Raw genomic sequence first — 25,163 nt, forward strand, 5'->3', positions numbered from 1 at the left:
CCATTAGTCATGAAAGATCACGACTGGTAATTATTGAGGAAACTGAGACGAGACAACTATATGTGACGGACATCCTGCATCCTTTTGTGTTACCTCTCATGTGACAGTATCGTGGTGCCATTTTTCAACAGGACAGTGCTCTTCCACATGTGGCATGTGTCAGTATCAGCTGTCTGCATGATGATGCGGTGTTCCAATAGCCAACAAAATCCCTAGTAAAATTCCCAATAGAACACCTGTGGGATCAGATCGAGTGTAAACTCCGCTCCAGTACAAAGGATTCAGGCATTCCTGAATGAAATTTTCACTCTGTGGCGGAGTCTATGCTGATACGAAACTTCCTGGCAGATAAAAACTGTATGCCGGACAGAGACCCGTACCCGGGACTTTTGCCTTTCACGTGCAAGTGGTAGAGCACTGTCCTGTGAAAGGCAAAGCTCCCGAGTTCGAATCTCAGTCGAGCAGACGGTTTTAATCTGCCAAGAAGTTTCGATATAAGCATTGTTGTGAAGCTGAGCTAAGAAGCGGTAACAGAGAAAATAGTAACTTATGTTATTGTGGAAGTTACTGGTTGTTTTTACACAAATGGTCAAGCTACAGACTTTGAAAACATCTGAAACTTGTACAACTCAATACCACACCTGTCGATGTTTGTATTCACAAACATGGGAGCCCCACATCATACTAACACGTACTATGTGTGACTGTGTAGCACAACACATATTGGTCCTACCGAGTTGAAAGCGTTATCATTTCATATATGTGGTACTATCTACCTGCCTGCCAACAATAATCGCAGTCCACCTTCTCCTTCTGGGTGCAGCTCTCTTTAAGGCGATGCATACATTTTGTATTGTTTCTCCACTGATGTCTTCTTTATACGGAGAAATTTGGAAAGCGAATGCCAATTAGACGAATAAAACATTTTGAGGTTTGCGATGAGGTAATAAATTTGTCAGATGACAAAGGACTTGCAAGAGAAGCTGAACGGAATTGGTAGTTTTTCAAAAAGACGTTATAAGGTGATATCAACACAAATAAACAAGTATAATGGAATGTAGTTTAATTAAATCAAGTGATACTGATCGATTTAAATTAGAAAATGAGACTTTTGAAGTGTAGGTACGAAAATAATTAACGGCTGAAGTTGGGAAGGTATGCAGAAGAAGAACGTTTGAAAAATAAGTTGTTACCATTGGGCCATCCGGGATGGCCGAGCGGTTCTAGGCGCTACATACAGTCTGGAAACGCGCGACCGCTACGGTCGCAGGTTCGAATCCTGCCTCGAGCATGGATGTGTGTGATGTCCTTAGGTTAGTTAGGTTTAAGTAGTTCTAAGTTCTAGGGGACTGGCGATCTCAGAAGTTAAGTCCCATGGTGCTCAGAGCCATTTGAACCATTTTTGTTAACAGTGAATAAAAATTTGAAAGTTTTTCTGATGGTGGAATCTAGCCTTGTATGGAATGGAAACGTGGACAGTAAGCTGTTACCAGAAGAGAGTAGACACTTTTGAAATATGGCGGTACAACAGAATAATGCTGTAGATGCTATGGGTAGATAGAATAAGGTACTGAATCTAATTGTGCATAAAGGAAATTTATGGCTCTAGCTGATTAAAGGGAGGGATCAATTGACAGAATACATCCAGAGATATCAAGGACTCGTCAATCTGACAACAGCGCAGAGGTAAGAATCGTGAAGGGAGACCAAGGGATGAATACAGAACAGAGGTTCAAATAGATGCAGGTCCCAGCAATTATTCAGAGATGAGAACGACTTCACAGTAGACTAGTGTGGAGACCTGCATCAGACCAGTCTTCAGGCTGAAGACCACAAGAACAACATTTGATTTTTAGACTGTCTCTCACATTGGTTGCATTAAATTCTTCTACTGGAATTAAAATTTACCTGTACTAGAGGCGTACAGTAAAATTTCGTTGTGAAAATAAAGGTATTTTAGATGGTGTCAGTTAACTCGTGTGTCCTATGGGTTTTTAGTTCAGAAAGCTTGAAAGATCTGAAAACTTCCTCTAAGACTACTCGGAACAGTTTTGGTTACATGAAATCTACTTGACAGATTCATCTTCCTTTATTGGATCTTTCCCCATTCTGAGGAAACCTAATGGCATTACTGCATGAAAGTATTTATTCTTCATTTTACTAACTAATGTTGAGTCAGTTTCGTGTTTCTCAAAGACAAATTGAGTCAAAGGTTTTCTCAAATGCAGTGATAAATCATACTCCTTGCAAAACTATATAGCTGCTTCATGACTTTCAAATTCTCCATTGGACTATATTCGTTTCTAATGCCTCCATCTTCTTTTACCTGTTAAAAATTTATTTTTTCCTTTGCTGTTGGTTATAACTTCAGTGAATATCTTGCAATATTATCATTCCTACCTAGTAAGCATTGAGACTCGGGTTCAAGTGCCGGCCGTGGTACAAATTTTAATTCATTTCATCAGCTTCCAACATTATTGTAGATGAAGATAATGTCGCAAGAAAAATTTAATTATAAGTGTAGGTTAGAGTCATAACTCACATTCTCCAAAATAATGAAAATTGAGATGACGACATATTCTCATATAGCTTTATACTTAGAACATAATTCACGAAACAGCTATTCACATTTGGCACAAGATCCTTGAGAAAACCGGTGTTACACTTCATGGTTAGTTTCAAAAGTCTCATGATCTGCGGGATCTTGTGAGTTTTGTCCCGTACCTCATCTTGACCAATCAGCGATTAGCTCACTCGGCGTCATTTTCTTGTGTAGTAGTAAATATTGGTGCCAGTGGAGTGTGTTTTCCATTCTGTTGAGTTATTTTGGGGAACATAATTCAATATAGTCGTTGGAACAAAACTGATTTGAGACGCAAGTCATGGAAGAAAACGTTTCACCCGTTGGAGAAAGAGGAAGGCCAAGGAAACGTTCAGCATCCAAAAATGACCTTGGAGTGTTTAAATCTGTGTTTAAATCTGGAGTAAATGCACTTACACATCACTAACTCATCCAACCAAAGAATTCAATATCTTTAGAGAAAAGGAGGGATGTTGAAAAACTTCTGACTGCCCATTATGGGAAAAACTGGAGAGAAATTGAGGAGATCAAGTTCTATAAGCATATCATTGATGAGAATACATTGGATCAAACTGATCATGAGTGTACGTGTGACATAATTCAAGAGGAACTTAATATTGTGATATAGACATAGAAGAGTAAGATTATTTTCAGTTTTAGAAGTGAATCTCCTTCAAATCTTCAGTTTCATTTTAGTAGCTTATTTTCCATTAGGATTTGATAGTTTCTTTCTTCTCAAAGAATGCTAAACAAGTTTGAATTATTTTTCTGATTATAATATTCTACTTTTCTCTGTGATCAATAATTAGTTCTCATGAATGGAAAATTTGTAAATTTCTTTGATCATTCAACTGAAGAAATGTGCATAGTAGAAATTTCTTTTATGAAATTGGAAACGGTATTCCAAACTAGAGAATATCTATTGTAAACTAACACAAGCAAAGTCCATAAAAGACGATTAATTGATATTTATCACGATTAACATTGGAATGTAATATTATCTATACACTGTAGAAGAGAAAGTGTCTTGCAGTCGGAATCAAAAAGTGTTGCATATCGAGTCGCAACACGATAGTTCCCGCGAAACCAACATCGTCCAAACAGCTCAGTACCAAAACTCACAAGATCCAAAATGGGGACTGTCGAAACTTACAAGTTCCATAGCTCATTAACAAAACTCACATGATGCATAATATAACCTTAAATAATTGTAAGTTCTCAATAAGCAAACATAATCTGACCCCGGAGTAGACAACATTCCATTGGAACTACTGACGGCATTGGGAGAGCCAGTCCTGACAAAACTCTACCATCTGGTGAGCAAGCTGTATGAAACAGGCGAAATACCCTCAGACTTCAAGAAGAATATAATAATTCCAATCCCAAAGAAAGCAGGTGTTGACAGATGTTAAAATTACCGAACCATCAGTTTAATACCGGGGACCAGGCGCTCCTTCCCGCCCGGAAAGCCATGCGTTAGACCGCACGGCCAACCGGGCGGGCCGATAAATGACCTTAGTGGGTAGTATTTTACGATTAATTTTGTTCAGTCTTAGCCATTCGAGATGCTTCTCTTTCTTGCAAGTCGTTTCCAAGCACAATCTATGACAAAAAAAGGAAAAAAAAAGCACGACGAAGGAATTATCCGAATGGGACGGAAATCGGCAGAGGTCCTGTACATCTAGAGACAAAAAAATTATTAAAATTACGAAAAAATTGGACGCTTTATTCAAGAGAAAGAGCTTCATCAAAAAAATTAAAAAAAGGTTCATATGGCTCTAAGCACGATGGGACTTAACATCTGAGGTCATCGGTACCCTAGACTTAGAACTACTTAAACCCAACTAACCTAAGGACATGACACACATCCATACCCGAGGCAGGATTCGAACCTACGCCCATAGCGGCCGCGTGGTTCCGGACTGAAGCGCCTAGAAGCGCTCGGCCACAGCAGCCGCCAGAGCTTCATCAATTAAGCAAGTCAATAACGCGTTGGTCCACAGCTGGCACTTACCCAAGCAGTTCTTAATACAGCAGGATATCTTCCTGCGGGATAGCTTGTCAAATTCTGACCAACTGCCGCGTTAGAGCGTCAAAACCGCGAGATGGTTGGAGGGCCCTGCCCATAATGCTCCAAACTTTTTCAATTGCGGAGGGATTTGGCAAGCGCGGAAACAAATAGTAGAAACACCTCCCGTGTGGAGGCGAGCGTTACCTTGCTGAAATGTATGCCCAGAATGTCTGGCAATGAAGGGCAGTGTAGAATATCGTCGACGAGTCGTTGTGCTATAAGGGTCCTGCGAATGACAACCAAAGGGGCCCTACTATGAAAAGAAACTGCACCCTAGACCATCAGTCATGGTCATTGGGCCGTATGGCGAGCAGCAGTCAGGCTAATAACCCAACACAGTTTGGGGCGTCTCTAGACTCGTCCTCGTCCTGGAGTCTCATTGACTGGAGTAGAATTGTCTTCAGAGAGAAGTCTCGCTTCGAACTGAGTCCTGCTGAGCTGGAGACCTCCTGGACAGTGGCAGGGTACCCACCAGAGCGTCGCCACCGTACGGCCCGACATCCAGGAATGATGGCCTGGGGTACCATTTCGTTTCATAGCACAAGCCCTTTGGTCGTCATGTTGCAATACAGAAGAACGTCAATGGTATTCTACGCCAACTTTTGTTGCCCTTAAAGGCAAGCCATCTTGAGCTTACATTTCAGCACGATAATGCATGGCAACACTTTGTGCTTTCCAAATCCTACATTGGCCAGAAAGATCGCCGGATCTCTCCCCAATTAAGAACGTTTGGAGCATTATGGTCAGGGCCCTCCAAACAGTTCTGGATTTTATCTACTGCGCCAATTGGAAGGAATTTGGCTCAATGTCCCACAGAAAGACGTCGAAGAACTCTTATCAATCAATGCCAAGCCGAACGATGTCCCTCAGGAAGACATCCAACATCGCTACCAATCAATGCCAAGCCGAGTAAATGCTTGCATAAGGGCGTTATTGACTTTCTCAGTTTGTGAAGGCCTTTCTCTTGAACGAATCATCAAATTTTTTGAAACTGTACTCATATGCTTGTCTGTACATGTGCATCATACGTATCGATTTTAGTCCGATTCGGGTAATTCGTTCGTGGAGCGTCGTTTCTCCGTCTTTTAGTGCAGTTTTGTTTGATTTGTTATATTCTGTGACGTTATTATTATTATTATTTGCTTGGAACTCTCAACTTGAGTGGCTGCTTCATTCCATTTGACAGAGAAATGTCGCGTTTTAGACACGCCATCAAGAATCAGATTTTCCCTGATTTCATTAAATCACTCATGACACAGGCCAGGTTGTCCCCTTGAAAAGAAATGGTTCAAATGGCTCTGAGCACTATGGGACTCAACTGCTGAGGTCATTAGTCCCCTAGAACTTAGAACTAGTTAAACCTAACTAACCTAAGGACATCACAAACATCCATGCCCGAGGCAGGATTCGAACCTGCGACCGTAGCGGTCTTGAGGTTCCAGACTGCAGCGCCTTTAACCGCACGGCCACTTCGGTCGGCCCCCTTGAAAAGGACACAACTAATATCGTTTCCCACCCTTACACAGTCCGAACTTGGATCTGTGTTTAATGAACAAGATGTTGACGGGAAGTTAAACGCTAAAATTCATTCCTGCTATGCTTTCATTTGAGACTTTCTTTTCTCTTCCTCTTTCCATACAAGCAACATCTTCTGGTGTTTATTTAAACACCTGAGCTGGTGCGTTTTCTGACGCCAATTTCCATCGATCGTCATTTTGATCTTTGAGTCAACTTCGATGCTTATTTGTCTTCTGCTCATCTTTGGCGGCGCGCATTTGACGGCACCGCGTGCGCTCTGCTGGGGGAGGCGTGTCGGGATCGGTAGTGAGAGAGAATCACGTGGGACTGTGTACGTAGACAGGACGGCGAGAGGACGAGTCGGACAACGAAGGAGCGGGGCCAGCGGCTACGGCGTGTTGAATAGTGAGGACAAAAAATGGCTCTGAGCACTATGCGACTTAACTTCTGAGGTCATCAGTCGCCTAGAACTTAGAACTAATTAAACCTAACTAACCTAGGACATCACACACATCCATGCCCGAGGCAGGATTCAAACCTGCGACCGTAGCGGTCACGCGGTTCCAGACTGAAGCGCCTTTAATCGCACGGCCACACCGGCCGGCCGTCGTGAGGACAGATCCACCGCCCGTGGTGATTTGGTTTTCCTAGACTTCAGAAGGATAAGCTTCTTCGAGTCTGTTATAAGCTCCGCCGGCCGATTGAATTGCAGTCGCGGGGTTGCTTCTGTGGGTTGCGTGCGGCTTAATTGAATATGCCAGTGTACTAAAAATCATTTGGAATTGTTTTGGTTGTTTATCACCTACCTCGGTGTCGTGACTAACTATCTTGACTGCTGTTGAGGAAGCGTGGCTACGCCCAGCCAATCGACATGAAGTGTGTTAAAGACGTCGCTAGAAGTGCAACGAGTAGTAAGTCCGAGGAGCATTTCAAGACAAGCCGAGACACGTCCTCTATTCTACCTTGTTCATTTGGTAGTTCGGCGTGTAAATGTACGCCGAGGTAATTCTTGTCATCTTAACTTTAGGGCATGGTTTTTAGCGAACTTATTAATCAAAGTTTAAGGGCTGGTACTGAGCAAGTAACTCCCGGAGGCTAATTTGTTTCTGTGCAGTTGTATTGATCAGCTGTTCTTTATGTAAGATTGTGTAGTTTGTCTCACAAAATTGTCCGCCGTTGATGTGTGTTGGGTTACAGATAACTGGCAGCGGTCGATGCGAGCATACTGGGAGCAGAGCACCACGGGGGCAGAGAGACATTTAAGGCCCTGTCCTGTCCTTTAAAATCTTGGGTTATGTTGTCACCGTTGCGTGATTCCATCTTTCCGGTGCAGAATTATAGCAACCGAAGTTCAATTGCAGTGCAAAGTTGAGTACATTTCTATGTCATTTCCTGTCTCGTGGATCTCTCGTATTGATTTGAATCCTTGGTCTTTTCGCCGGCTCTCATTGCTTTGTTTTTGCTCGCGTAACAACTAATATATGAGATAAAATATGTAGCTACGAAAAGAGCTCCGAAATACTTTTTTGGGATACTGTGCTGTGACTTTCTTTGGATCATTAATTTTCAACAAAACAAAATATATAACGATATTATTATTCTGGATCTGGCTTTCTAATAAAGGAACATTTTTTTGTTACTGTAACTCGCCATAAAGTTCAAAATATTTTCCTTACTTTACAGTTATTGAAAAGGTTAATGAAAATTATTTCGTTATCAATACTGATGTTACAGTACGCAATGATTGTTCAGCATCAAAATTTTGCAGTGGGTTTTTGTTAACAGTAAAACACCAATAAGTACCACGACTAACACGAGAACATGAGACTATTGTCATAGAAAAATATGTTTTTACTATAAGGTTTGCCAGACCAGAACTACGCACAGCAAGTTTTCTTTTATGTTATGAAGGTAAATTATCATTTTGCACTGTTAATAATATATTATCAGCAGCCCGCGTCAACCTGTAAAACGCATCATAAAATCTGCTGCTCTGCTCTGCAATTCCGAAAGCTGAAAGAAATAATTTTAGTTCACTATTACCTGCCCGCTTCTTTGCGGTATGATTGGTTTCATTTAATGCATTTTGAATGCGCCGCGGCAGCGGCTCGTTCGTTCGTAGCGCAGCTCTGCACCACGAATAATATTTAAATAACTGAAAATGTCTTAAAAGGATGGGATAAAATACCAGGCAAGCTTATTACAAATCATAATGCAAGTTTTCACTAAGTAACTCTATTCAAAACATTTAAACAGGTTAAATTATTACAAAAATGGTTCAAATGGCTCTGAGCACTATGCGACTTAACTTCTGCGGTCATCAGTCGCCTAGAACTTAGAACTAATTAAACCTAACTAACCTAAGGACATCACACACATCCATGCCCGAGGCAGGATTCGAACCTGCGACCGTAGCGGTCGCTCGGCTCCAGACTGTAGCGCCTAGATCCGCACGGCCACTCCGGCCGGCTAAATTATTACACACCTTTGCAATGAGTACGTAATGGCGTATGTCTCTCAGTCTTGACAAAAGAATGCTACGCAAGCGTACAATATAGCATCACAGGCTCTTCCTACTCACGTAACTCCAAGAAGACGACAGAGAAATTAATGTTTGGTCATTACGATTTATGCTAGTCACATATTCTCATCTTTGTTTGATATTTAATAAGTATCGTCTGTGGCGGTTTCAGTACTCGCCGACACAGATATTATCTTTAAAAAAATCAGTACATAATTCTTTACAAGAACAAAACATGACACATAATGCTTTCTCTTTATTACATAAAGTTCACACAATCGTTGTCTACGCAATTACAATCATCCAGTTCAATTATTCTTTTCTCCTTTTCTTTTTTACCACATATAATATGTCTTTTGCTAAGAGAAGTTACAGTCTGCTCGCGTCTATCGCCAATTCATACGTAATATTGAAGCGACCTCATTTTAGAGGTATTGTCATATGGTCATGTTCTAGTTGTAATCATTCTAAGAATATTGTTGATCAGTCAACTAAGTAAATTTGAAGATTGGTTTGGTCAAAATTAAAGCACTTCCTTAATTGTTTGTCATGTGTATATAGTTTTATTTAGGGAAGTTGGCTATCCAAACCTTAAAAGATCTGTGTTCTTACCCTTAATGTGTTCCTCAGCTGACTGGAAGTAATGACAGTTCTGATGGGAATTGTATGGACATTTGTAGTATTTAAGATAAGCCTTACCTGAGTATATTTACCTAGTCATATTCAAATAAAGTTTTATGGGCCTTGTTCCGGCTAAAGAAATTTATTTGTTATTTGTCCATGTGATCTGGCCTTGTAAGGCAGTCTCCTGTATTACTGTGATTGTGATTTTATAATGCTTTTGTTTGTAATAAAATATGCAGCAACTACAACGAATTACTATCGTGATTTTGGTGTGTCACTACCATTACAACATTTCACCTTCGTTAAAAAATCATCCGTTTAATTTATATCTTGTATACCTCACTATTACTAAATAAATTATCATAATATTCATAGTGGCTTCCTGCTAGATAGATCTGCTTCTTTTTGTCTTTAGTCCCACATTTACTCTACATCTGACTCACTTGAAGTTCTACTGCGTTTTAGGCTCGTCACGACCTGTACAGTCAAGTCGTTGTTTATTCTTTCATTAAGAATCAGACAGACGTGACTGCGGTGGAGGCGTCTACCCCGGCTTTCACCTGTGTGAGGACTTTCACGTGCCAGACTGAAGTACGGTGGAATGAAGGGGCGGTGGAGTGTCGGCACTCGTAATGTCCCAGGCGCGCGCCCACCTGGACCGGACTAGGGACGACCTCCAGTACAGCCGGCTTTACGGGACCCCAGACAGATTTATTGGCCATTACGGCCGAATGCCTGTCCCGATTATTCTCCGTTTCGGGTCCGGAGCTGGCATTCGGATTTTCTTCCTAAGTTCCGTTCTCTCGTGTACACAGCATACGCAACAGTCGAATCGATCATCCACGTATTTTACGTAAATACCACTGGCATCTGGAGTCTTAACCAGTTGAGTTGCGAAATATCTTGCTGAATATTCACGACTACTCTACAATTAGCACTCAAGTCTGCTAGAGTCTAAAATGGCTCTGAGCACTATGGGACTTAACTTCTAAGGTCATCAGTCTCCTAGAAGTTAGAACTACTTAAACCTAACCAACCTAAGGACGTCACACACATCCATGCCCGAGGAAGGATTCGAACCTGCGACCGTAGCAGTAGCGCGGTTCCAGACTGAAGCGCTGCTAGGGTCTGTCGAGCCACTTTCAGTATACTTCTCTATCGTTCCCCTCCTAAATGTTTCCGTGCAAGCTCCTATATCTCTTATTTTACTGCAACAGATTTTTCTCCGTGTTGAAGTTGGAGTCAACATTTTCATATTCGGAGGAGGCCGTTGTTCACTGAAATTTCGTGAAGCTCTCGGCCGCGCGGGATTAGCCGAGCGGTCTTGGGCTCTGCAGTCATGCACTGCGCGGCTGGTCTCGGCGGAGGTTCGAATCCTCCCTCGGGCATGGGTGCGTCTGTTTGTCCTTAGGATAATTTAGGTTAAATAGTGTGTAAGCTTAGGGACTGATGACCTTAGCAGTTTAGTCCCATAAGATTTCAAACACATTTTTTTTTATGCTCTCGCCGCAACGAAAAATGCCTATATTTCCATAATTGCCACACTAATTCTCATATTACTGTATATCTGAGACGTTCTCTCCCCTATTTCACGATAATTGAAAGCGAGCTGCTTTTTTTTTAACTTTCTCGATGTCCTCCATCAATCCTATGTGATGAGGATCCCATACCGCGCAGCAATATTCCAGCAGACGACGGACAAGCGTAATGTATGCTGCCTCTTTGGTACGTTTGTTGAATCGTCTGCATTGCCAGCAAAACAACGTCTTTGGTTCGCCTTCCTCACAACAGTTTTTGTATAATGTTTCCATTGTACGTTGTTCCTATTTGTAATCCCTATGTGTTTATTTGAATCAACAACCTTAAAATTACTTCGATTTATCGTGCAACCGAAATGTAATGGATTCCTTTTAGTACTCACGTGGAGAAACTCACACTTTTCATTGCACAGAATCAACTGCCACCTTTCGCATCATGCAGATATCTTGTCTAAATGAGTTTGAGATTGGTTTTGATCTTCTGCTAACTTTACCAAACGGTAAACCACAGTATCATCTGCAAACAGTCTAAGAGGGCTGCCGGCCACAGTGGCCGAGCGGTTCTAGGTGCTGCAGTCTGGAACCGCGCGACCGCTACGGTCGCAAGTTCCAATCCTGCCTCGGGCATGGATGTGTGTGATGTCCTTAGGTTAGTTAGGTTTAAGTAGTTCTAAGTTCTAGGGGACTGATGACCTCAGATGTTAAGTCCCATAGTGCTCAGAGCCATTTGAACCTTTTGAACCATCGAAGAGAGCTGCACAGATTGTCTCCTAAATGGTTTATATAGATGAGGAACTGCAGAGCGCCTATAACATTTCCTTCGGGAACGCCAGATATTATTTAAGTTTCGCTCGATGATTATCCATAAATTAACTTTCTACACCTATATCTCCATAGATACTCTGCAAATCGCTCTTAAGTGCCTGGCAGAGGGTTCATCGAATCACTTTCACAAAAATTCTCTATTATTCCAATCTCGAGCGTGGAAGAAACGAACACCTACATCTTTCCGTGCGAGCTGTGATTTCCCTTATTTCATGATGATGATAGTTACTCCCTACGTAGTCGGCGTTCACAAAATATTTTCGCATTCAGAGGAGAAAGTTGGTGATTGAAATTTCGTGAGAAGATTTCGCCGCAGCGAAAAACGCCTTTGTTTTAATGACATCCACCCCAGATCCTGTGTCATGTCCGTGACACTCTCCCCTCTTCCGTGATAACACAAAACATGCTGCTCTTCTTTGAACTTTCTCGATGCTAATCCTATCTGGTAAGGATCCCAGACCGCGCAACACTACTCCAAAAGAGGATGGGCAAGCGTACTGTAGGGAGTTTCCTTAATAAATCTCTTCTGCCAATAATACGTGGTCTAGGGTTTGCCTTCCCCACAAAGTTTCTATGTGTTCTTTCCAATTTAAGTTGTTCGAAATTGTAGTTTCTAGGGTTTTAGTAGAATGTCCGGCCTTAACGTTTGATTGGTTTATCGGATAACCGACGTTAACGGATACCTTTCAGCTCTCATGTGTATGACCTTGTAACGCTGCCGCCCTCTGCTCGGACGTACGTTAGCTCTATAAAGCCTGTACTGTAATAAGTTCACGGGCTTCACCTTATAAACAAGGATTTTAGTACGTAAGTTGACCGCGTGTACCTAATAGAAGCAAGATCGGACTTATACTCAGTCAATAACTACAGTGATGCATCAAGCAAATGTAAAGTATAACTACCCTTTAGCATAGACAAGAAGTACACACAGTAGATGCTACCTATAATTAATAATTCGGTCGCCAGCCTACTTAGGCAATGAGTAAGTTTTTCCTTGTACAAGTGGGTGCATGTACAAGCATAGTAACACGTAGTAATGATGCGTTATATGGCAAGGTTTGGAACCGGAAAAATCCACTGAACTAAAGTTTTCTCCTTTAGTACTAATTTGAACGAGCTATAAATACACAACACCACACAGCAATGATTAATACGAACTGCATTTTGTATATTGATCAGACCGAAATCGTGCATAGATTGCCCTAGCATCGACAATCTTGAAAGTACACACACAATGTCACTATTAAGGATGGAAAAACACTAATACACTTAGGATTAATATAGAACTTAGCTTTACTGGACAAATCTGATCAGTACACTTCAAGGTTTGAAAGAATGGACAAGAGAAAGGGGGGGGGGGGGGCCTGAAACTGTGATGGTCGTTATACTGAAACTATTAAGTACTGAAGGCAAGTTAACACTCAAAATTATCAATCTATGGATAACTACTCTTTTGTCTTACTTCTGAATAATTTAACTGTCATTATTTCTGTCTCAAATTAATTAAATAACATCGCTAACTCAATTCAAAAAAAACTCTCTTCCAATTTAGTCATACTTTTGTTCTTTCTCAACATTTGCAATAACACACAGGACTTTAAACTTCTTTATAGCATAGATTAATCTGCCGATAATTTTCATTAACACTAACATTAAACTTTCAGTTCGCCGGCCGAAGTGGCCGTGCGGTTAAAGGCGCTGCAGTCTGGAACCGCAAGACCGCTACGGTCGCAGGTTCGAATCCTGCCTCGGGCATGGATGTTTGTGATGTGCTTAGGTTAGTTAGGTTTAACTAGTTCTAAGTTCTAGGGGACTAATGACCTCAGCAGTTGAGTCCCATAGTGCTCAGAGCCATTTGAACCAAACTTTCAGTTCAGGATACTCGGGTTGCACAATACGAGGTAAGGACCCTGTCTAGGACAGTGATCAGGATCAGTAATGGCTAAGGCAATTCTGGTAAAAGTCACGTTATTATTGAACAGTTAGAAACAGTTTCGACACTGGTCCACACAGATACACTTCTAAAGATGAAATAAATGTTTGACCTGTGCAAGTCGGTGCGGCGGATGGCGGGCAGCGAGATAGCGGGCAGCACGGCCCACATGCAAGCACGGCTAAGGCTCACACAACATCGGCACTTTCCATCTTCTTAGCGTCGTAATTTTTCCAATTTTGTGCCTCAGAATATAGCCATGCCAAGTAGTCGTCGGAATCGGTTCATCCGAGGCTCAATGGAATCCACTTTTCCTGGGTAGCCTCCTCGGTACAGTACGTGTACTTCCGACTGTTGCTCGCCTCCGACTGTCATACTGTGCCCGTTGTGCCGAACCGCGCCAGTGTGCGTTTTCCCGCCTCGCCTGTCTCCACCTTTTCCCGCTCCCCTACAGGTAGGATATTCACCACAGGTTTTCTACTACACATATCCTAATGCATTACCTACGTATGGACCAAGTGTATAAATTACAATTTTCACATCTTACAATAGTTTTAACATTAAATACACTTTCCTTTGATTACCACATTATTTGAAATCTAACATAAATAATAATATTCATTTCAAAAGTTGCTCACAGTCTCTTTAACATAACGATACGAACCGAAAAAAAAGTTCAAAACATTGCTTACATTAATTTATCTAAATTCATAAAGAAAAAAAAATTATTATATTTACAGTTGTCGTTACAACCTGACACTTTTCATTATTAGGGTCTATTGCCAATTTTCGCACCATATAAATATCTTTTCTAAATGGTTTGCAATTTATTTTGATCTTCTGGTGACTTTACTAGTCGATAAACGACAGCGTTATCTGCAAACAACCTAAGACGGCTGCTCAGATTATCTCCTACATCGTTTATATAGACAATAGACAGCAGAGGAGCTATAACACCACCTTGGGGAGCACTAGAAACCACTTCTGTTTTTCTCGATGACTTCATCAATTACTACGAACTGTGACCTTTCTGACAGGAAACCACGAATCCAGTCACACAACTGAGACGTTATTTCATAAGCACGCAATTTGACTAGGTGCCGCTTGTATGCTACAGAGTCAAAAGCCTTCTGTAAATCTAGAAATACGGAATCAATTTGTAATCCTTGTCAATAGCACTCAGCACTTCGTGTGAGGAAAGAGGTCGTTCTGTTTCACAAGAACGTTGTCTTCTAAATCGGCGTTGACTGTGTGTCAATAGACCGTTCTCTTCGAGGTAATTCATAATGTTCGAACACAATATACCGGGTGATCAAAAAGTCAGTATAAATTTGAAAACTTAGTAACCCACGGAATAATGTAGATAGAGAGGTAAAAATTGACACACATGCTTGGAATGACATGGGGTTTTATTAGAACAAAAGAAAAAAGTTCACAATATGTCCGACAGATGGCGCTGGACAGCAAAACGTCAGTGACTGCGCATGACAATCGTCTATAAAAGGAGCTGTAATGAGAGAGAGAATCAGATGCGCCAGCAGTCGCAGCATGTTGACGTTACCTGAAATGGCGCTTTTAGTGAAGCTATATTATCAGAATGGGGAATGTGCTAGTTCAGCTTTACGATCCTATCGCCATAGGAAGGGGATTCGAAGGGATAAAGGTCCGTTGATAAATGCAGCTGTGGCCGGAATGATTTCGAAGTTCGAAGCCACGGGTTGTTTAGACGATAGACCCCGTAGTGGCCGACCGAGCACAAGGCGTAATGCTGCTGAGACAGTTCAGGAACAAATGGAGACTGCAGCGGGTTCGTCTATGCACGGGGAAGTCAGCGCTCGCACCGGCATTCCATACGCTACTGTTTGGCACTGAGGCGCACCCTCCGATGCTATCCGCACAAAATCCATCGGCATCATGAAATGTCACCTGGCGATTTAGTGAAGCGGAGGGCATTTGCGGTGTCGGCGTTTCAAAAGATGGTGGAAGATGATGATTGGTTGAGTAACGTATTGTGGATCGACGAAGCTCATTTCACGCTCCGAGGGTCTGTCAACGCCCACAATTGCAGAATTTGGGCTACCGAAAATCCTAGAACTGTCGTGGAAACTCCATTGCACGCCGACAAAGTCACGGTAAGCGTTGGATTTACCACATCTATCGTTATCGGGCCTTTTTTCTTCGAGGAGATGAGTGATTCTGGTTTTGTAACTGCTCCCGTGACGGGTGAGAGGTACGCCGATATGTTACAGAATCGCATCATCCCCAGCCTGGCTGATAAAAACCTGCTGGAACGTACGATTTTTATGCAAGATGGCGCTCCACCCCATATTGCTAGACGCGTGAAAGATCTCTTGCGCGCGTCGTTTGGTGATGATCGTGTGCTCAGCCGCCACTTTCGTCATGCTTGGCCTCCCAGGTCCCCAGGCCTCAGTCCGTACTATTATTGGCTTTGGGGTTACCTGAAGTCGTAAGTGTATCGTGATCGACCGATATCTCTAGGGATGCTGAAAGACAACATCCGACGCCAATGCCTCACCATAACTCCGGACATGCTTTACAGTGCTGTTCACAATATTATTCCTCGACTACAGCTATTGTTGAGGAATGATGGTGGACATATTGAGCATTTCTTGTAAAGAACGTCATCTTTGCTTTGTCTTATTTTGTTATGCTAATTATTCTATTCTGATCAGATGAAGCGCCATCTGTCGGACATTTTTTGAACCCTTGGAATTTTTTTTTGGTTCTAATAAAACCCCATGTCATTCCAAGCATGTGTGTCAATTTGTACCTCTCTATCTACATTATTCCGTGTTTTACTAAGTTTTCAAATGTATACTGACTTTTTGATCACCCAGTATGTAAAACATCCTGCTGCATTTTGACGTTAATAATATGATTCTGTAATTTAGCGGATTACTCCTATCCTCTCACAGTTGCTACGATACTTAAAATAACCTCGGTAGCCACGAAGAGCAGGATTTCGACTTGCTGGAAACCATATTTCCTGGGGATGGCAATACAGAACGCAGGCTATATGCTTAGAAGCTGCCGTAATTTAGCGAGGTGGCGGAAAAATTCCTTACAATTCCACTGGAGGATCTCACTGTCTGAATACTGCGGGGGCATCAAGCGACCAGGGGAGGGGGGCGGGCAGGTTATGATCCAGGGTCATGCACTTACAGCCACCGGTTGAGATGTGACCTGTGCAACTTTCCAGTCTTTGGGTACGGATCTTTCGTCTAGTGAGCGGCTGAGTATGATTGTTAAGTATGGAAGTATTGTATCAGCATACTCTGAAAGGAACCTAATTGGTGCACAGTCTGGACCGGAAGACTTTCTTGTATTAAGTTGGTTGGTTGGTTGGTTTGGGGAAGGAGACCAGACAGCAAGGTCATCGGTCTCATCGGATGAGGGAAGGACGGGGAAGGAAGTCGGCCGTGCCCTTTTGAAAGGAACCATCCCGGCGTTTGCCTGGAGCGATTTAGGGAAATCACGGAAAACTTAAATCAGGATGGCCGGACGCGGGATTGAACCGTCGTCCTCCCGAGTGCGAGTCCAGTGTCTAACCACTGCGCCACCTCGCTCGGTCTTGTATTAAGTGATTTAAGTTACTCACTGCTCTTGCTTCACTGCTCCGAGGATACCTACTTCTAAGTTACCCGTGGTGGCAGCTGTTCATGTTTCTGGAATATTTATTTCGTCTTTTTTCTGTCAATTACTATGAACTGGACCTCTCTTACAGGAAATCACGAATCCAATCGACAATTGTTACGATACCATAGACACGCAGTTTCCTTGGAATGTCTACCAAGTTTCGCTGCCATACGATTATTGCAGCTCATACTAGACCACTGTGCGCAGCTTCCCCTTAATTATAACCACAAATCATTGGTTTTATAGTAACACGTGGAAATAAGACCAATATCCATGTACAGCTACGAAATGATGCGTCAGCTGAACTTTTCGCAAAAGAATTTTTGGTTACTGCGAATGGGAAACTGCCAGTCGATGAATCAAACTTCTTAAAAAGCTTCTGTAACATGGTAGCAACCACAGACGAATTACAGAACATCAGTGGCTCAGTGAACGAGCTATATTAGCAACCAAAAACAACTATGTCAAAGCCATCAATTTCAGCACTTAAAACGAAATACTAGGCGAAGAGACTACATATTCTTCTATGAATATTGTAATGAATCAAGACGGAGTGTAATGAATGACATATGTATGATACGTGTACAGTGTTTGGTTCCTGTCCAATAAATAATTGAAAGTGTTCCCGGACTTTGGCCGACCGTGATCCAGCGGTTCTAGGCGCTTCAGTCCGGAACCACGCGGCTGCTGTGGTCGCAGGTTCGAATCCTGCCTCGGGCATGGATGTGTGTGATGTCCTTAGGTTAGTTAAGTTTAAGTAGCTCTAAGTCTAGGGGACTGATGACCTCAGATGTTAGGTCCCATAGTGCTTACAGCCATTTGAACTCGGCATTTATGTACACCCTGTATAAAGGAAAAATAATAGTTAAGGTGTCATTGTACAGCAGAACAGTTCAGTTTGGGCTCTCAGAAAATTTGCAAGTTCACTGGTTAAGAATTGCGTCTGCAGCCATGGCGTGTCGTAAGCGAGTATGCTTGGCAGGCTAGCAGAAACAGCAAGGTCAACGGGGCAATGTGTGACTGCGAGCGATTCAGCATCAAGTGTGCGACAGGGACAGAGCTAGGCAAGCCTAGGTGCCTTCCATAACGTTATGCAAGAAGTCCTATTTACTTCGCAACTTCACTCATTGGGGTTTGTTAAGAGGGCTAACGCATCAAATCAAATCATTAAGCAAATGCTGGCGGCTAGAAATAAAAGAGGTTGGGTCAGTCATTACAAATGACCTCTACTAACAAACCTCTTCCCCAACCATAATAAAAATGCCAGCGAACAGGCAAAAGGATTGATGGCCTTCCCCTCTTTCGTACTTGATTCTCTGATTACTGGCAGGTAACAGTTTGTTGTTGCAAGAGTGTTCTTGTTCTCCAGTACACCTCTACTGCACTCTTGATTGGGGATGACTGCGTCTTTGTGAACTGCCAGGAGTTATCCTCGAGACCGGGACGACAACTACAGCTGATGAACCCCTCAGGAGGCTGTCACAATGACACCGAGCTGGGGCATGAGCTGTTGTAATATTGCAGCCTCCGAGCCACCACCAACTTGATGAAGTGTGGGTCAAGCCCGGCGAACAGCACAAAAATGTGACAACTTAGTCACCAGATGGGCAGTAGCATCGGTCATCATGATAACCGAGAACACGGAACATTTGGAACCCTGACAACCAACAACATGGCCACATGCACTGCCTGGTAGGGCAGTCACATCAGGCGTCACAGTATCCGAACAACTCCACAGTGTGGTGTGGGAAGGCGAGAGACGCCGCTGGAGGCACCGAGCACTGCCGCGTCCTCTCATAGGTCCAGTCGAGGACCACAGCAGTGACGGATATGAGGGTCCGCATCCAGGATCTTGCTGAGAACGTAAGACGCCGTCTGGATTGTAGAATTACTGACTAAACGAGTCTTGCAACGGATTCTTCTGTTACTGTGTCCTCCGACGCATCCAGGAACCTACCACAACCATCCTGAACACGGTAGGAGCACCGGCCAGGCGTGCTGGCTCTTACAGAATGTTAAATTGTACTACCTGAATTGTAACTAAATAGGACATCAGCACAACATGTGGATGTTTTAACTGTGTGGTATTTTATTTGCGATATGCTGGTGTTCCCCGACACTTTTTATCACAGTTTGATGCAACATCACTATGTGACTTTCAGCGTTGTAAAAAGCATGTACATCTAATAATGTTAAATGGTACTTTCAGAGGTGCAGTAGTGTACACAGCGGTTGTAAAAAGCGTGTACATCTAATAATGTTAAAAGGTACGTTTAGAGTTGCAGTAGTATATGAGCCGTGTGCAGCTCGCGTTCATGCCGTTTGTTGTTTGGCATTTTGTCACGTTGAGTGGCGTCTTTTTTCTGCCTTACTTACTGGCGTAACGAAGTTGCTGGCTTGCCTCCCTGAGTGGCAGCAGCAGCGCTTATCGATACTAGTACTGCCGTACTATCTTTTGTGTGACCGCTAGTGTTTCCGGGTGGTGGTGGTGTTTGTGGTGGTCAGTCGGTTGGGACGGAGCAGCGAGGAAGTCCCCGAGGCGCGGGGCCAGGCCCAGACCGCTGGCGGCGTGCACGAGCTGTCGGATCGTGAGGCGCTAGCTGCGAGAGTGACAAAGTTCGTTGCCCACCGAACCTGGGCGCTGAAGTTGAGTGTTATGAAACCTCAACAATTGTGACATCTCTTTGTTCATTCGTAGGTTGTTGCTCCCTGGGCCATTCGGGCAGATGTGTTGGAGTTGGCGAAATCTTGCAGCCGTCTTCCTATATTGTGATTAATTATTAAATTGGCTGTTACTTGCCAGTGAAGTGCACCAGCGGTATTTTCTGCTCTGTGGCCGTTAACGCCCCAGTTACCAGCCCGGTCGTTAGCGTAGTTTTCTGGCAGTGTGCCTTTCCTCATCGTGTTGATGCTCTCCGGCACGGTGTTTAGTTCGACAGCCTTATAAGTTATTTGGTTCATATTTTGCTTAGAGTGGTTATTGTTGCCTTGGCTGTTTTTAGACGCCAATTTCTGAACACGTAGTGCTGTTGGTATCCTCGGCCGATATTTTCCATCATTGTGCCAGACAGAATGGAATTGGTTAAATTGTTGGTCGGTCCTTGGGCCGTCTCTAGTTTGGGTTGCCATCCGATTACTTAACTTCAACTCTTGGCTGCCTGTCTCACCTCACCTTACGTTTGAGGTACTTTCTCAGGCCGACCTGTGGGACACTTCTGAGCACCACTTGTTCTGTTTGTTTTAGATTGTGATTTTCATTTTAGTTTGAAGAATTGTGTGAGGCCTTCGGCTGTGTATTAATTCAGTCTTTTTAAATTTTACATAAAGGCCTTCAGCCGTGTTAAATTTAAAAGTTTGAAGATTGATTTTATTTTTAAAAAAATTTTTCTTAAAATTTGTTCTGTCTGAAATTGTTTGTAATCCAGGCCCTAAGCCGTTAGTTGTTCGATGTTATGTGTGGCCTTCAGCCGAGGATTTACGCGAACCCCTTTTAATAACGACTTCAGCCATGTATATTCTTTAAAGGAGAATTTTTTTATAAGAAGGAATGTGTTTATTTTAAATTGCTTGTCTCACTTGGTGTTCAGGCCTTCAGCCGTTGTTTCAAATTTGTTTGTGGCCTTCAGCCATGCAATAAGTAATATTTCATTAATTAGGCTTTCGGCTGTTCTGTTGTAAGTTTAAAGGGAAATTTCTTGGTTAGAAAAAAATTGTTATTAATGTTTTTTAATTATATTTGTCCTTCAGACGTGTGGTGTAGGATTTCAGCCGCTAATTGTTTTCAATTGCATGTTTTTTTAAAATTTTTTACCTTCTATCTTTAATTGCTTTTGATATCTAATCCAGGCCTTCAGCCGTTCTTGTTTTTGATGTGGTTTTGGGCCTTCAGCCCAGAAAGCTTCTCAAGTTTAACTAGGCCTTCAACCGTATTGTCTAATTGTGATCTTTTAAAGCAATGTGTAAATAAGTGGTTCTTAAAAAAATAAAGTTGTGTGTTTGATTGTGCAACTCGCAGTAACTGTTTACCGCCCCATCCACAATCGTAACCTTACGCTGTGCGCTCTCTGAGTACCTACCAAGCAGGTTCCAGTGCACACAGTGTGACCAATTCTAGTCATCCAGAGTACTGGTTGTGTACAATGATAAACCAAAACATTGTGATCACTGCTCACCGCTACTCTGGACGCCGTCCTGTGGCGCTGTCGGCACGTGACGCGTAACGAAAGTATGTAAGGGGCGCAGGTACTGGAGGGGGATCATCCTAGCACAAATACGGACTGCAAATCCCGAAATACAGTGAAATAATCTACTTTGACAAAGGGCAAATTATTATTACGCACAGCCAGTGAACGAGTATCTCGAAAACAGCGACGCTGGAAGAATGTGCACTTGCTACTGTCGTGAACGTCTATGGGAAGAGGAAGAAGGAAAGTACCACAAAGCAGTGACTGGTTGAAGACCAACGACTTTGCACAGTATGTGAGGTTAGCTCTGTAAAGTGGCTTCTCCGTCAAAAGAGCACAATGCTGGTGCACGCACAAGTATTTCAGAGAACACTGTTCATCGTGTATTGTTGAACGTGGAACTTCACAGCAGACCAATCCTGTGTGTTAACATGTTGACCCAAGGACATCGTAGCCGGCCGAAGTGGCCGTGCGGTTAAAGGCGCTGCAGTCTGGAACCGCAAGACCGCTACGGTCGCAGGTTCGAATCCTGCCTGGGGCATGGATGTTTGTGATGTCCTTAGGTTCGTTAGGTTTAAGTAGTTCTAAGTTCTAGGGGACTAATTACCTCAGCAGTTGAGTCCCATAGTGCTCAGAGCCATTTGAACCAAGGACATCGTCAATTACGATTGCAGTAGCCACGGTATCATCGGGATTCGATCGTCGATCAATGGAAACGCGTCGGTTCTTCAGATGAATCACATTTTTGCTACACTACGTGGCTAGTCGTCTCCACAAACACCGCCATCGACGTGGACGGCGGCTCGAAATGTACAGCGCGCCACGGCCGCAGGCTGGTGGGAGCAGTATCATGCTATGGGAGACATTCTCCTACACTCACATGGGATCTGCGGTGGTAATCGAATACACGTCGTCAGTTGTGAACCACCTGCTTCGCTTCAAGCTTGATATCCTCCCCGACGACTATGTCATCTCTCAGCAGTGTAATTGTCCGTGTCTCGGAGCCAGAACCGTGCTGCAGTGGTTTGAGAAGCATTATGCTGTACTCACGTTGATGTTTCGGTGACCATATTCGCTTGACGTGTATCCTATGGAACCCATATGGGTCGTTATCGGGCGCCGTCACGGCGTACGCAGATCAGCGGCCCGTTATTTACGCGAATTGTATGATCAGCGCGTAGACATCTAATGCGACATACCTCCACAAACCTACCAACAAACTGTCGCGTCTCTGATGCGTAGAATCAGTGATGTATTTCGTTCCAAAGACGGGCAAACAAGGTATTAAGCGGGCGGTCGTAATCTTTTGGCTCATTAGTGTATGTTTACTTTTGTCGACGCATGCAGTTTTGAGCACAAAGCACTCACTCATCTCCTCTCGTCCTGGCCAGAGCTGATTCAAACATATATATTTAACTATATATGACGGTAGTATCTGTTCCCGAAAGAACAGTTACCGTGGATGACCATGCAGCTTTGCTAGAAATGAAATGATAATTAAATGGACACCCTAGCTGCAAGCAGGCGTTGATACACTTCATTGGGGACATGTTGAAAATGTGTGCCCCGACCGGGACTCGAACCCGGGATCTCCTGCTTACATGGCAGACGCTCTATCCATCTGAGCCACCGCGGGCACAGAGGATAGTGCATCTGCAGGGACTTACCCCTTGCACGCTCCCCGTGAGATCCACATTCCCAACATGTCCACACCACTACATTCGTAGTACGCCTAACAGATGTTTGCCCATCATACTCATTACTCGTGGCAGATTAATCTACCAAGTCCCGTACGAGTTCGGGCATATCCACATTCCCAACATGTCCACACCACTACATTCGTAGTACGCCTAATAGATGTTTGCCCGTCATACTCATTACTCGTGGCAGATTAATCTACCAAGTCCCGGACGAGTTCGGGCATACCCACATTCCCAACATGTCCACACCACTATATTCGTAGTACGCCTAATAGATGTTTGCCCATCATACTCATTACTCGTGGCAGATTAATCTACCAAGTCCCATGTAAGCAGGAGATCCCGGGTTCGAGTCCCGGTAGGGGGACACATTTTCAACATGTCCCCAATGAAGTGTATCAACGCCTGCTTGCAGCTAGGGTGTCCAATTAATTATCATATATATTTAACATATGAGCTTTTGACCAGCGTCTTTGAACATAATAGTGAGAGTGCAGCAAGATAAGAGTTTTCGAGATTGGGTTCACATGAATGGAAGTCACCAGTGTGTTGAAGTTATACAGAACGATTTTGGCTTGTTCTGGATAATATTGTGTCTTCGTTCTCGTTTCTATCGCATGATAATATGTGGTGATCAATACCCACGCCTAAGTCAACCACCGTAAGTTCAAGTGACGTATATACAGGTTCTATCATTCGAAAAATTGTTTCTTCAAAGTTTGTAAATTTATTTTTACGTGGTTTTGTGCGATGATGTTCGGAGGGAGTGTTAGATGTAAGCATTTATCCTTAGCAGTTGCCTTACAAGGGGACTGCACCTACTCGTCCCGATTTTGTGGTGTAAGCAGCGCGTGGCCAGAAACGAAAGTGGTAGAAGTGGGAGGTTCAGACTCCCAGGGGAATGGAAAAGAAAGCGTTTTTGGCGCGGATCGGGCGAGAAATGAGCCATTTATGTTAGCGCAGATTACAGGCAGCGTTTTGGCGCAGTCAAAAGGTTACAGAATGGTAATCCGAGAGTCGTTACGCCAAGCCCTTATGTGGAAGCTTTTTTATTTTCAAAATGTTATACTACTTACACTGCAAATAAACTGAAATAATGCTCACTATGTTGCACTAGGTTAGCGCCCGCTGCTCCGCTGTATGACTGTATGGCTCTATGACTGTATGGCATGCAGTGATTTTTTTGGTTGTTTCTATTTAATCGAATTTTTATGTTGTTCACAAATTGCAACACTTTCTAAGCTTTGGCCTTTTCCGAATGTACTTCTGATCAAAAACTGATTCTGGCAGCTGGAGTCCAAAGTTTTCCTTAATCATACCTTTTGAGTTCTTGTGGAGATATTTCCATTGCAACTTTCATCATTTAACAAATATTTCTCTATATCTAACCGGGAAGTGAAATACCAGTTTCCATAAATTTACTTCAAATTTTTTTTAATGTAACGAAATATTTTCTTAAAAATTTTCGTCCCCTATTGCACTTCCTTAGGGGTTGAATTCTCAGAAACACTGAATCACGAATTCTTTTTATATTATTAACCGACAAGTACCAGTTGTCACAGATCTAGCCTTAAAAAGCCTTTAGTAGTTCTTTAGTAAATATTTGTTTCCAAGAAGCTTTCACCCACTATTTTATCCCGCTTAGTGGTCGATTTTCCAAAAATGCTGTAACTCGTAGTTTTTATTTTCTCTCTGAGAAACCAAACAGTTCCGTAGTTTTATCTTCAACATTGCGTTAATAGACACCTTTTATCCCCTATTTCTCCCCCTTAGGGGTCGAATTTCGGGCAATTCCTTCTTAAACGATGCCTACAATATGATTCACACCCTCTCCGAACTTCAATTCTATGCTTAGCGGTTTGGGCTCGGCTATGATGAGTCAGTCAACCTTAGGGGTTGAATTTCCAAAAACAGCGAAACATATTTTTTCATCTCCAACCGAGAAGTCAAACACCAATTTTCAAAGACTTAGCTTTAAAATTGTTTCGCAATGAAATATTTTCATAAAACG

The 25,163-nt window shown here is 42.9% G+C and overlaps 1 non-coding gene across 1 annotated transcript; it reads right to left on the reverse strand.

Moving 5' to 3' along the window:
- Positions 1 to 23,014: 23,014 nt before the first annotated feature.
- On the reverse strand, positions 23,015 to 23,089 carry Trnat-ugu (transfer RNA threonine (anticodon UGU)). Its single transcript has one exon. It is a non-coding gene; the product is annotated as a tRNA-Thr (tRNA).
- Positions 23,090 to 25,163: the final 2,074 nt, after the last annotated feature.

The sequence above is a fragment of the Schistocerca serialis genome, chromosome 2 (assembly GCF_023864345.2).
Source record: "Schistocerca serialis cubense isolate TAMUIC-IGC-003099 chromosome 2, iqSchSeri2.2, whole genome shotgun sequence".
NCBI classification, from domain to species: Eukaryota; Metazoa; Arthropoda; class Insecta; order Orthoptera; family Acrididae; genus Schistocerca; species Schistocerca serialis.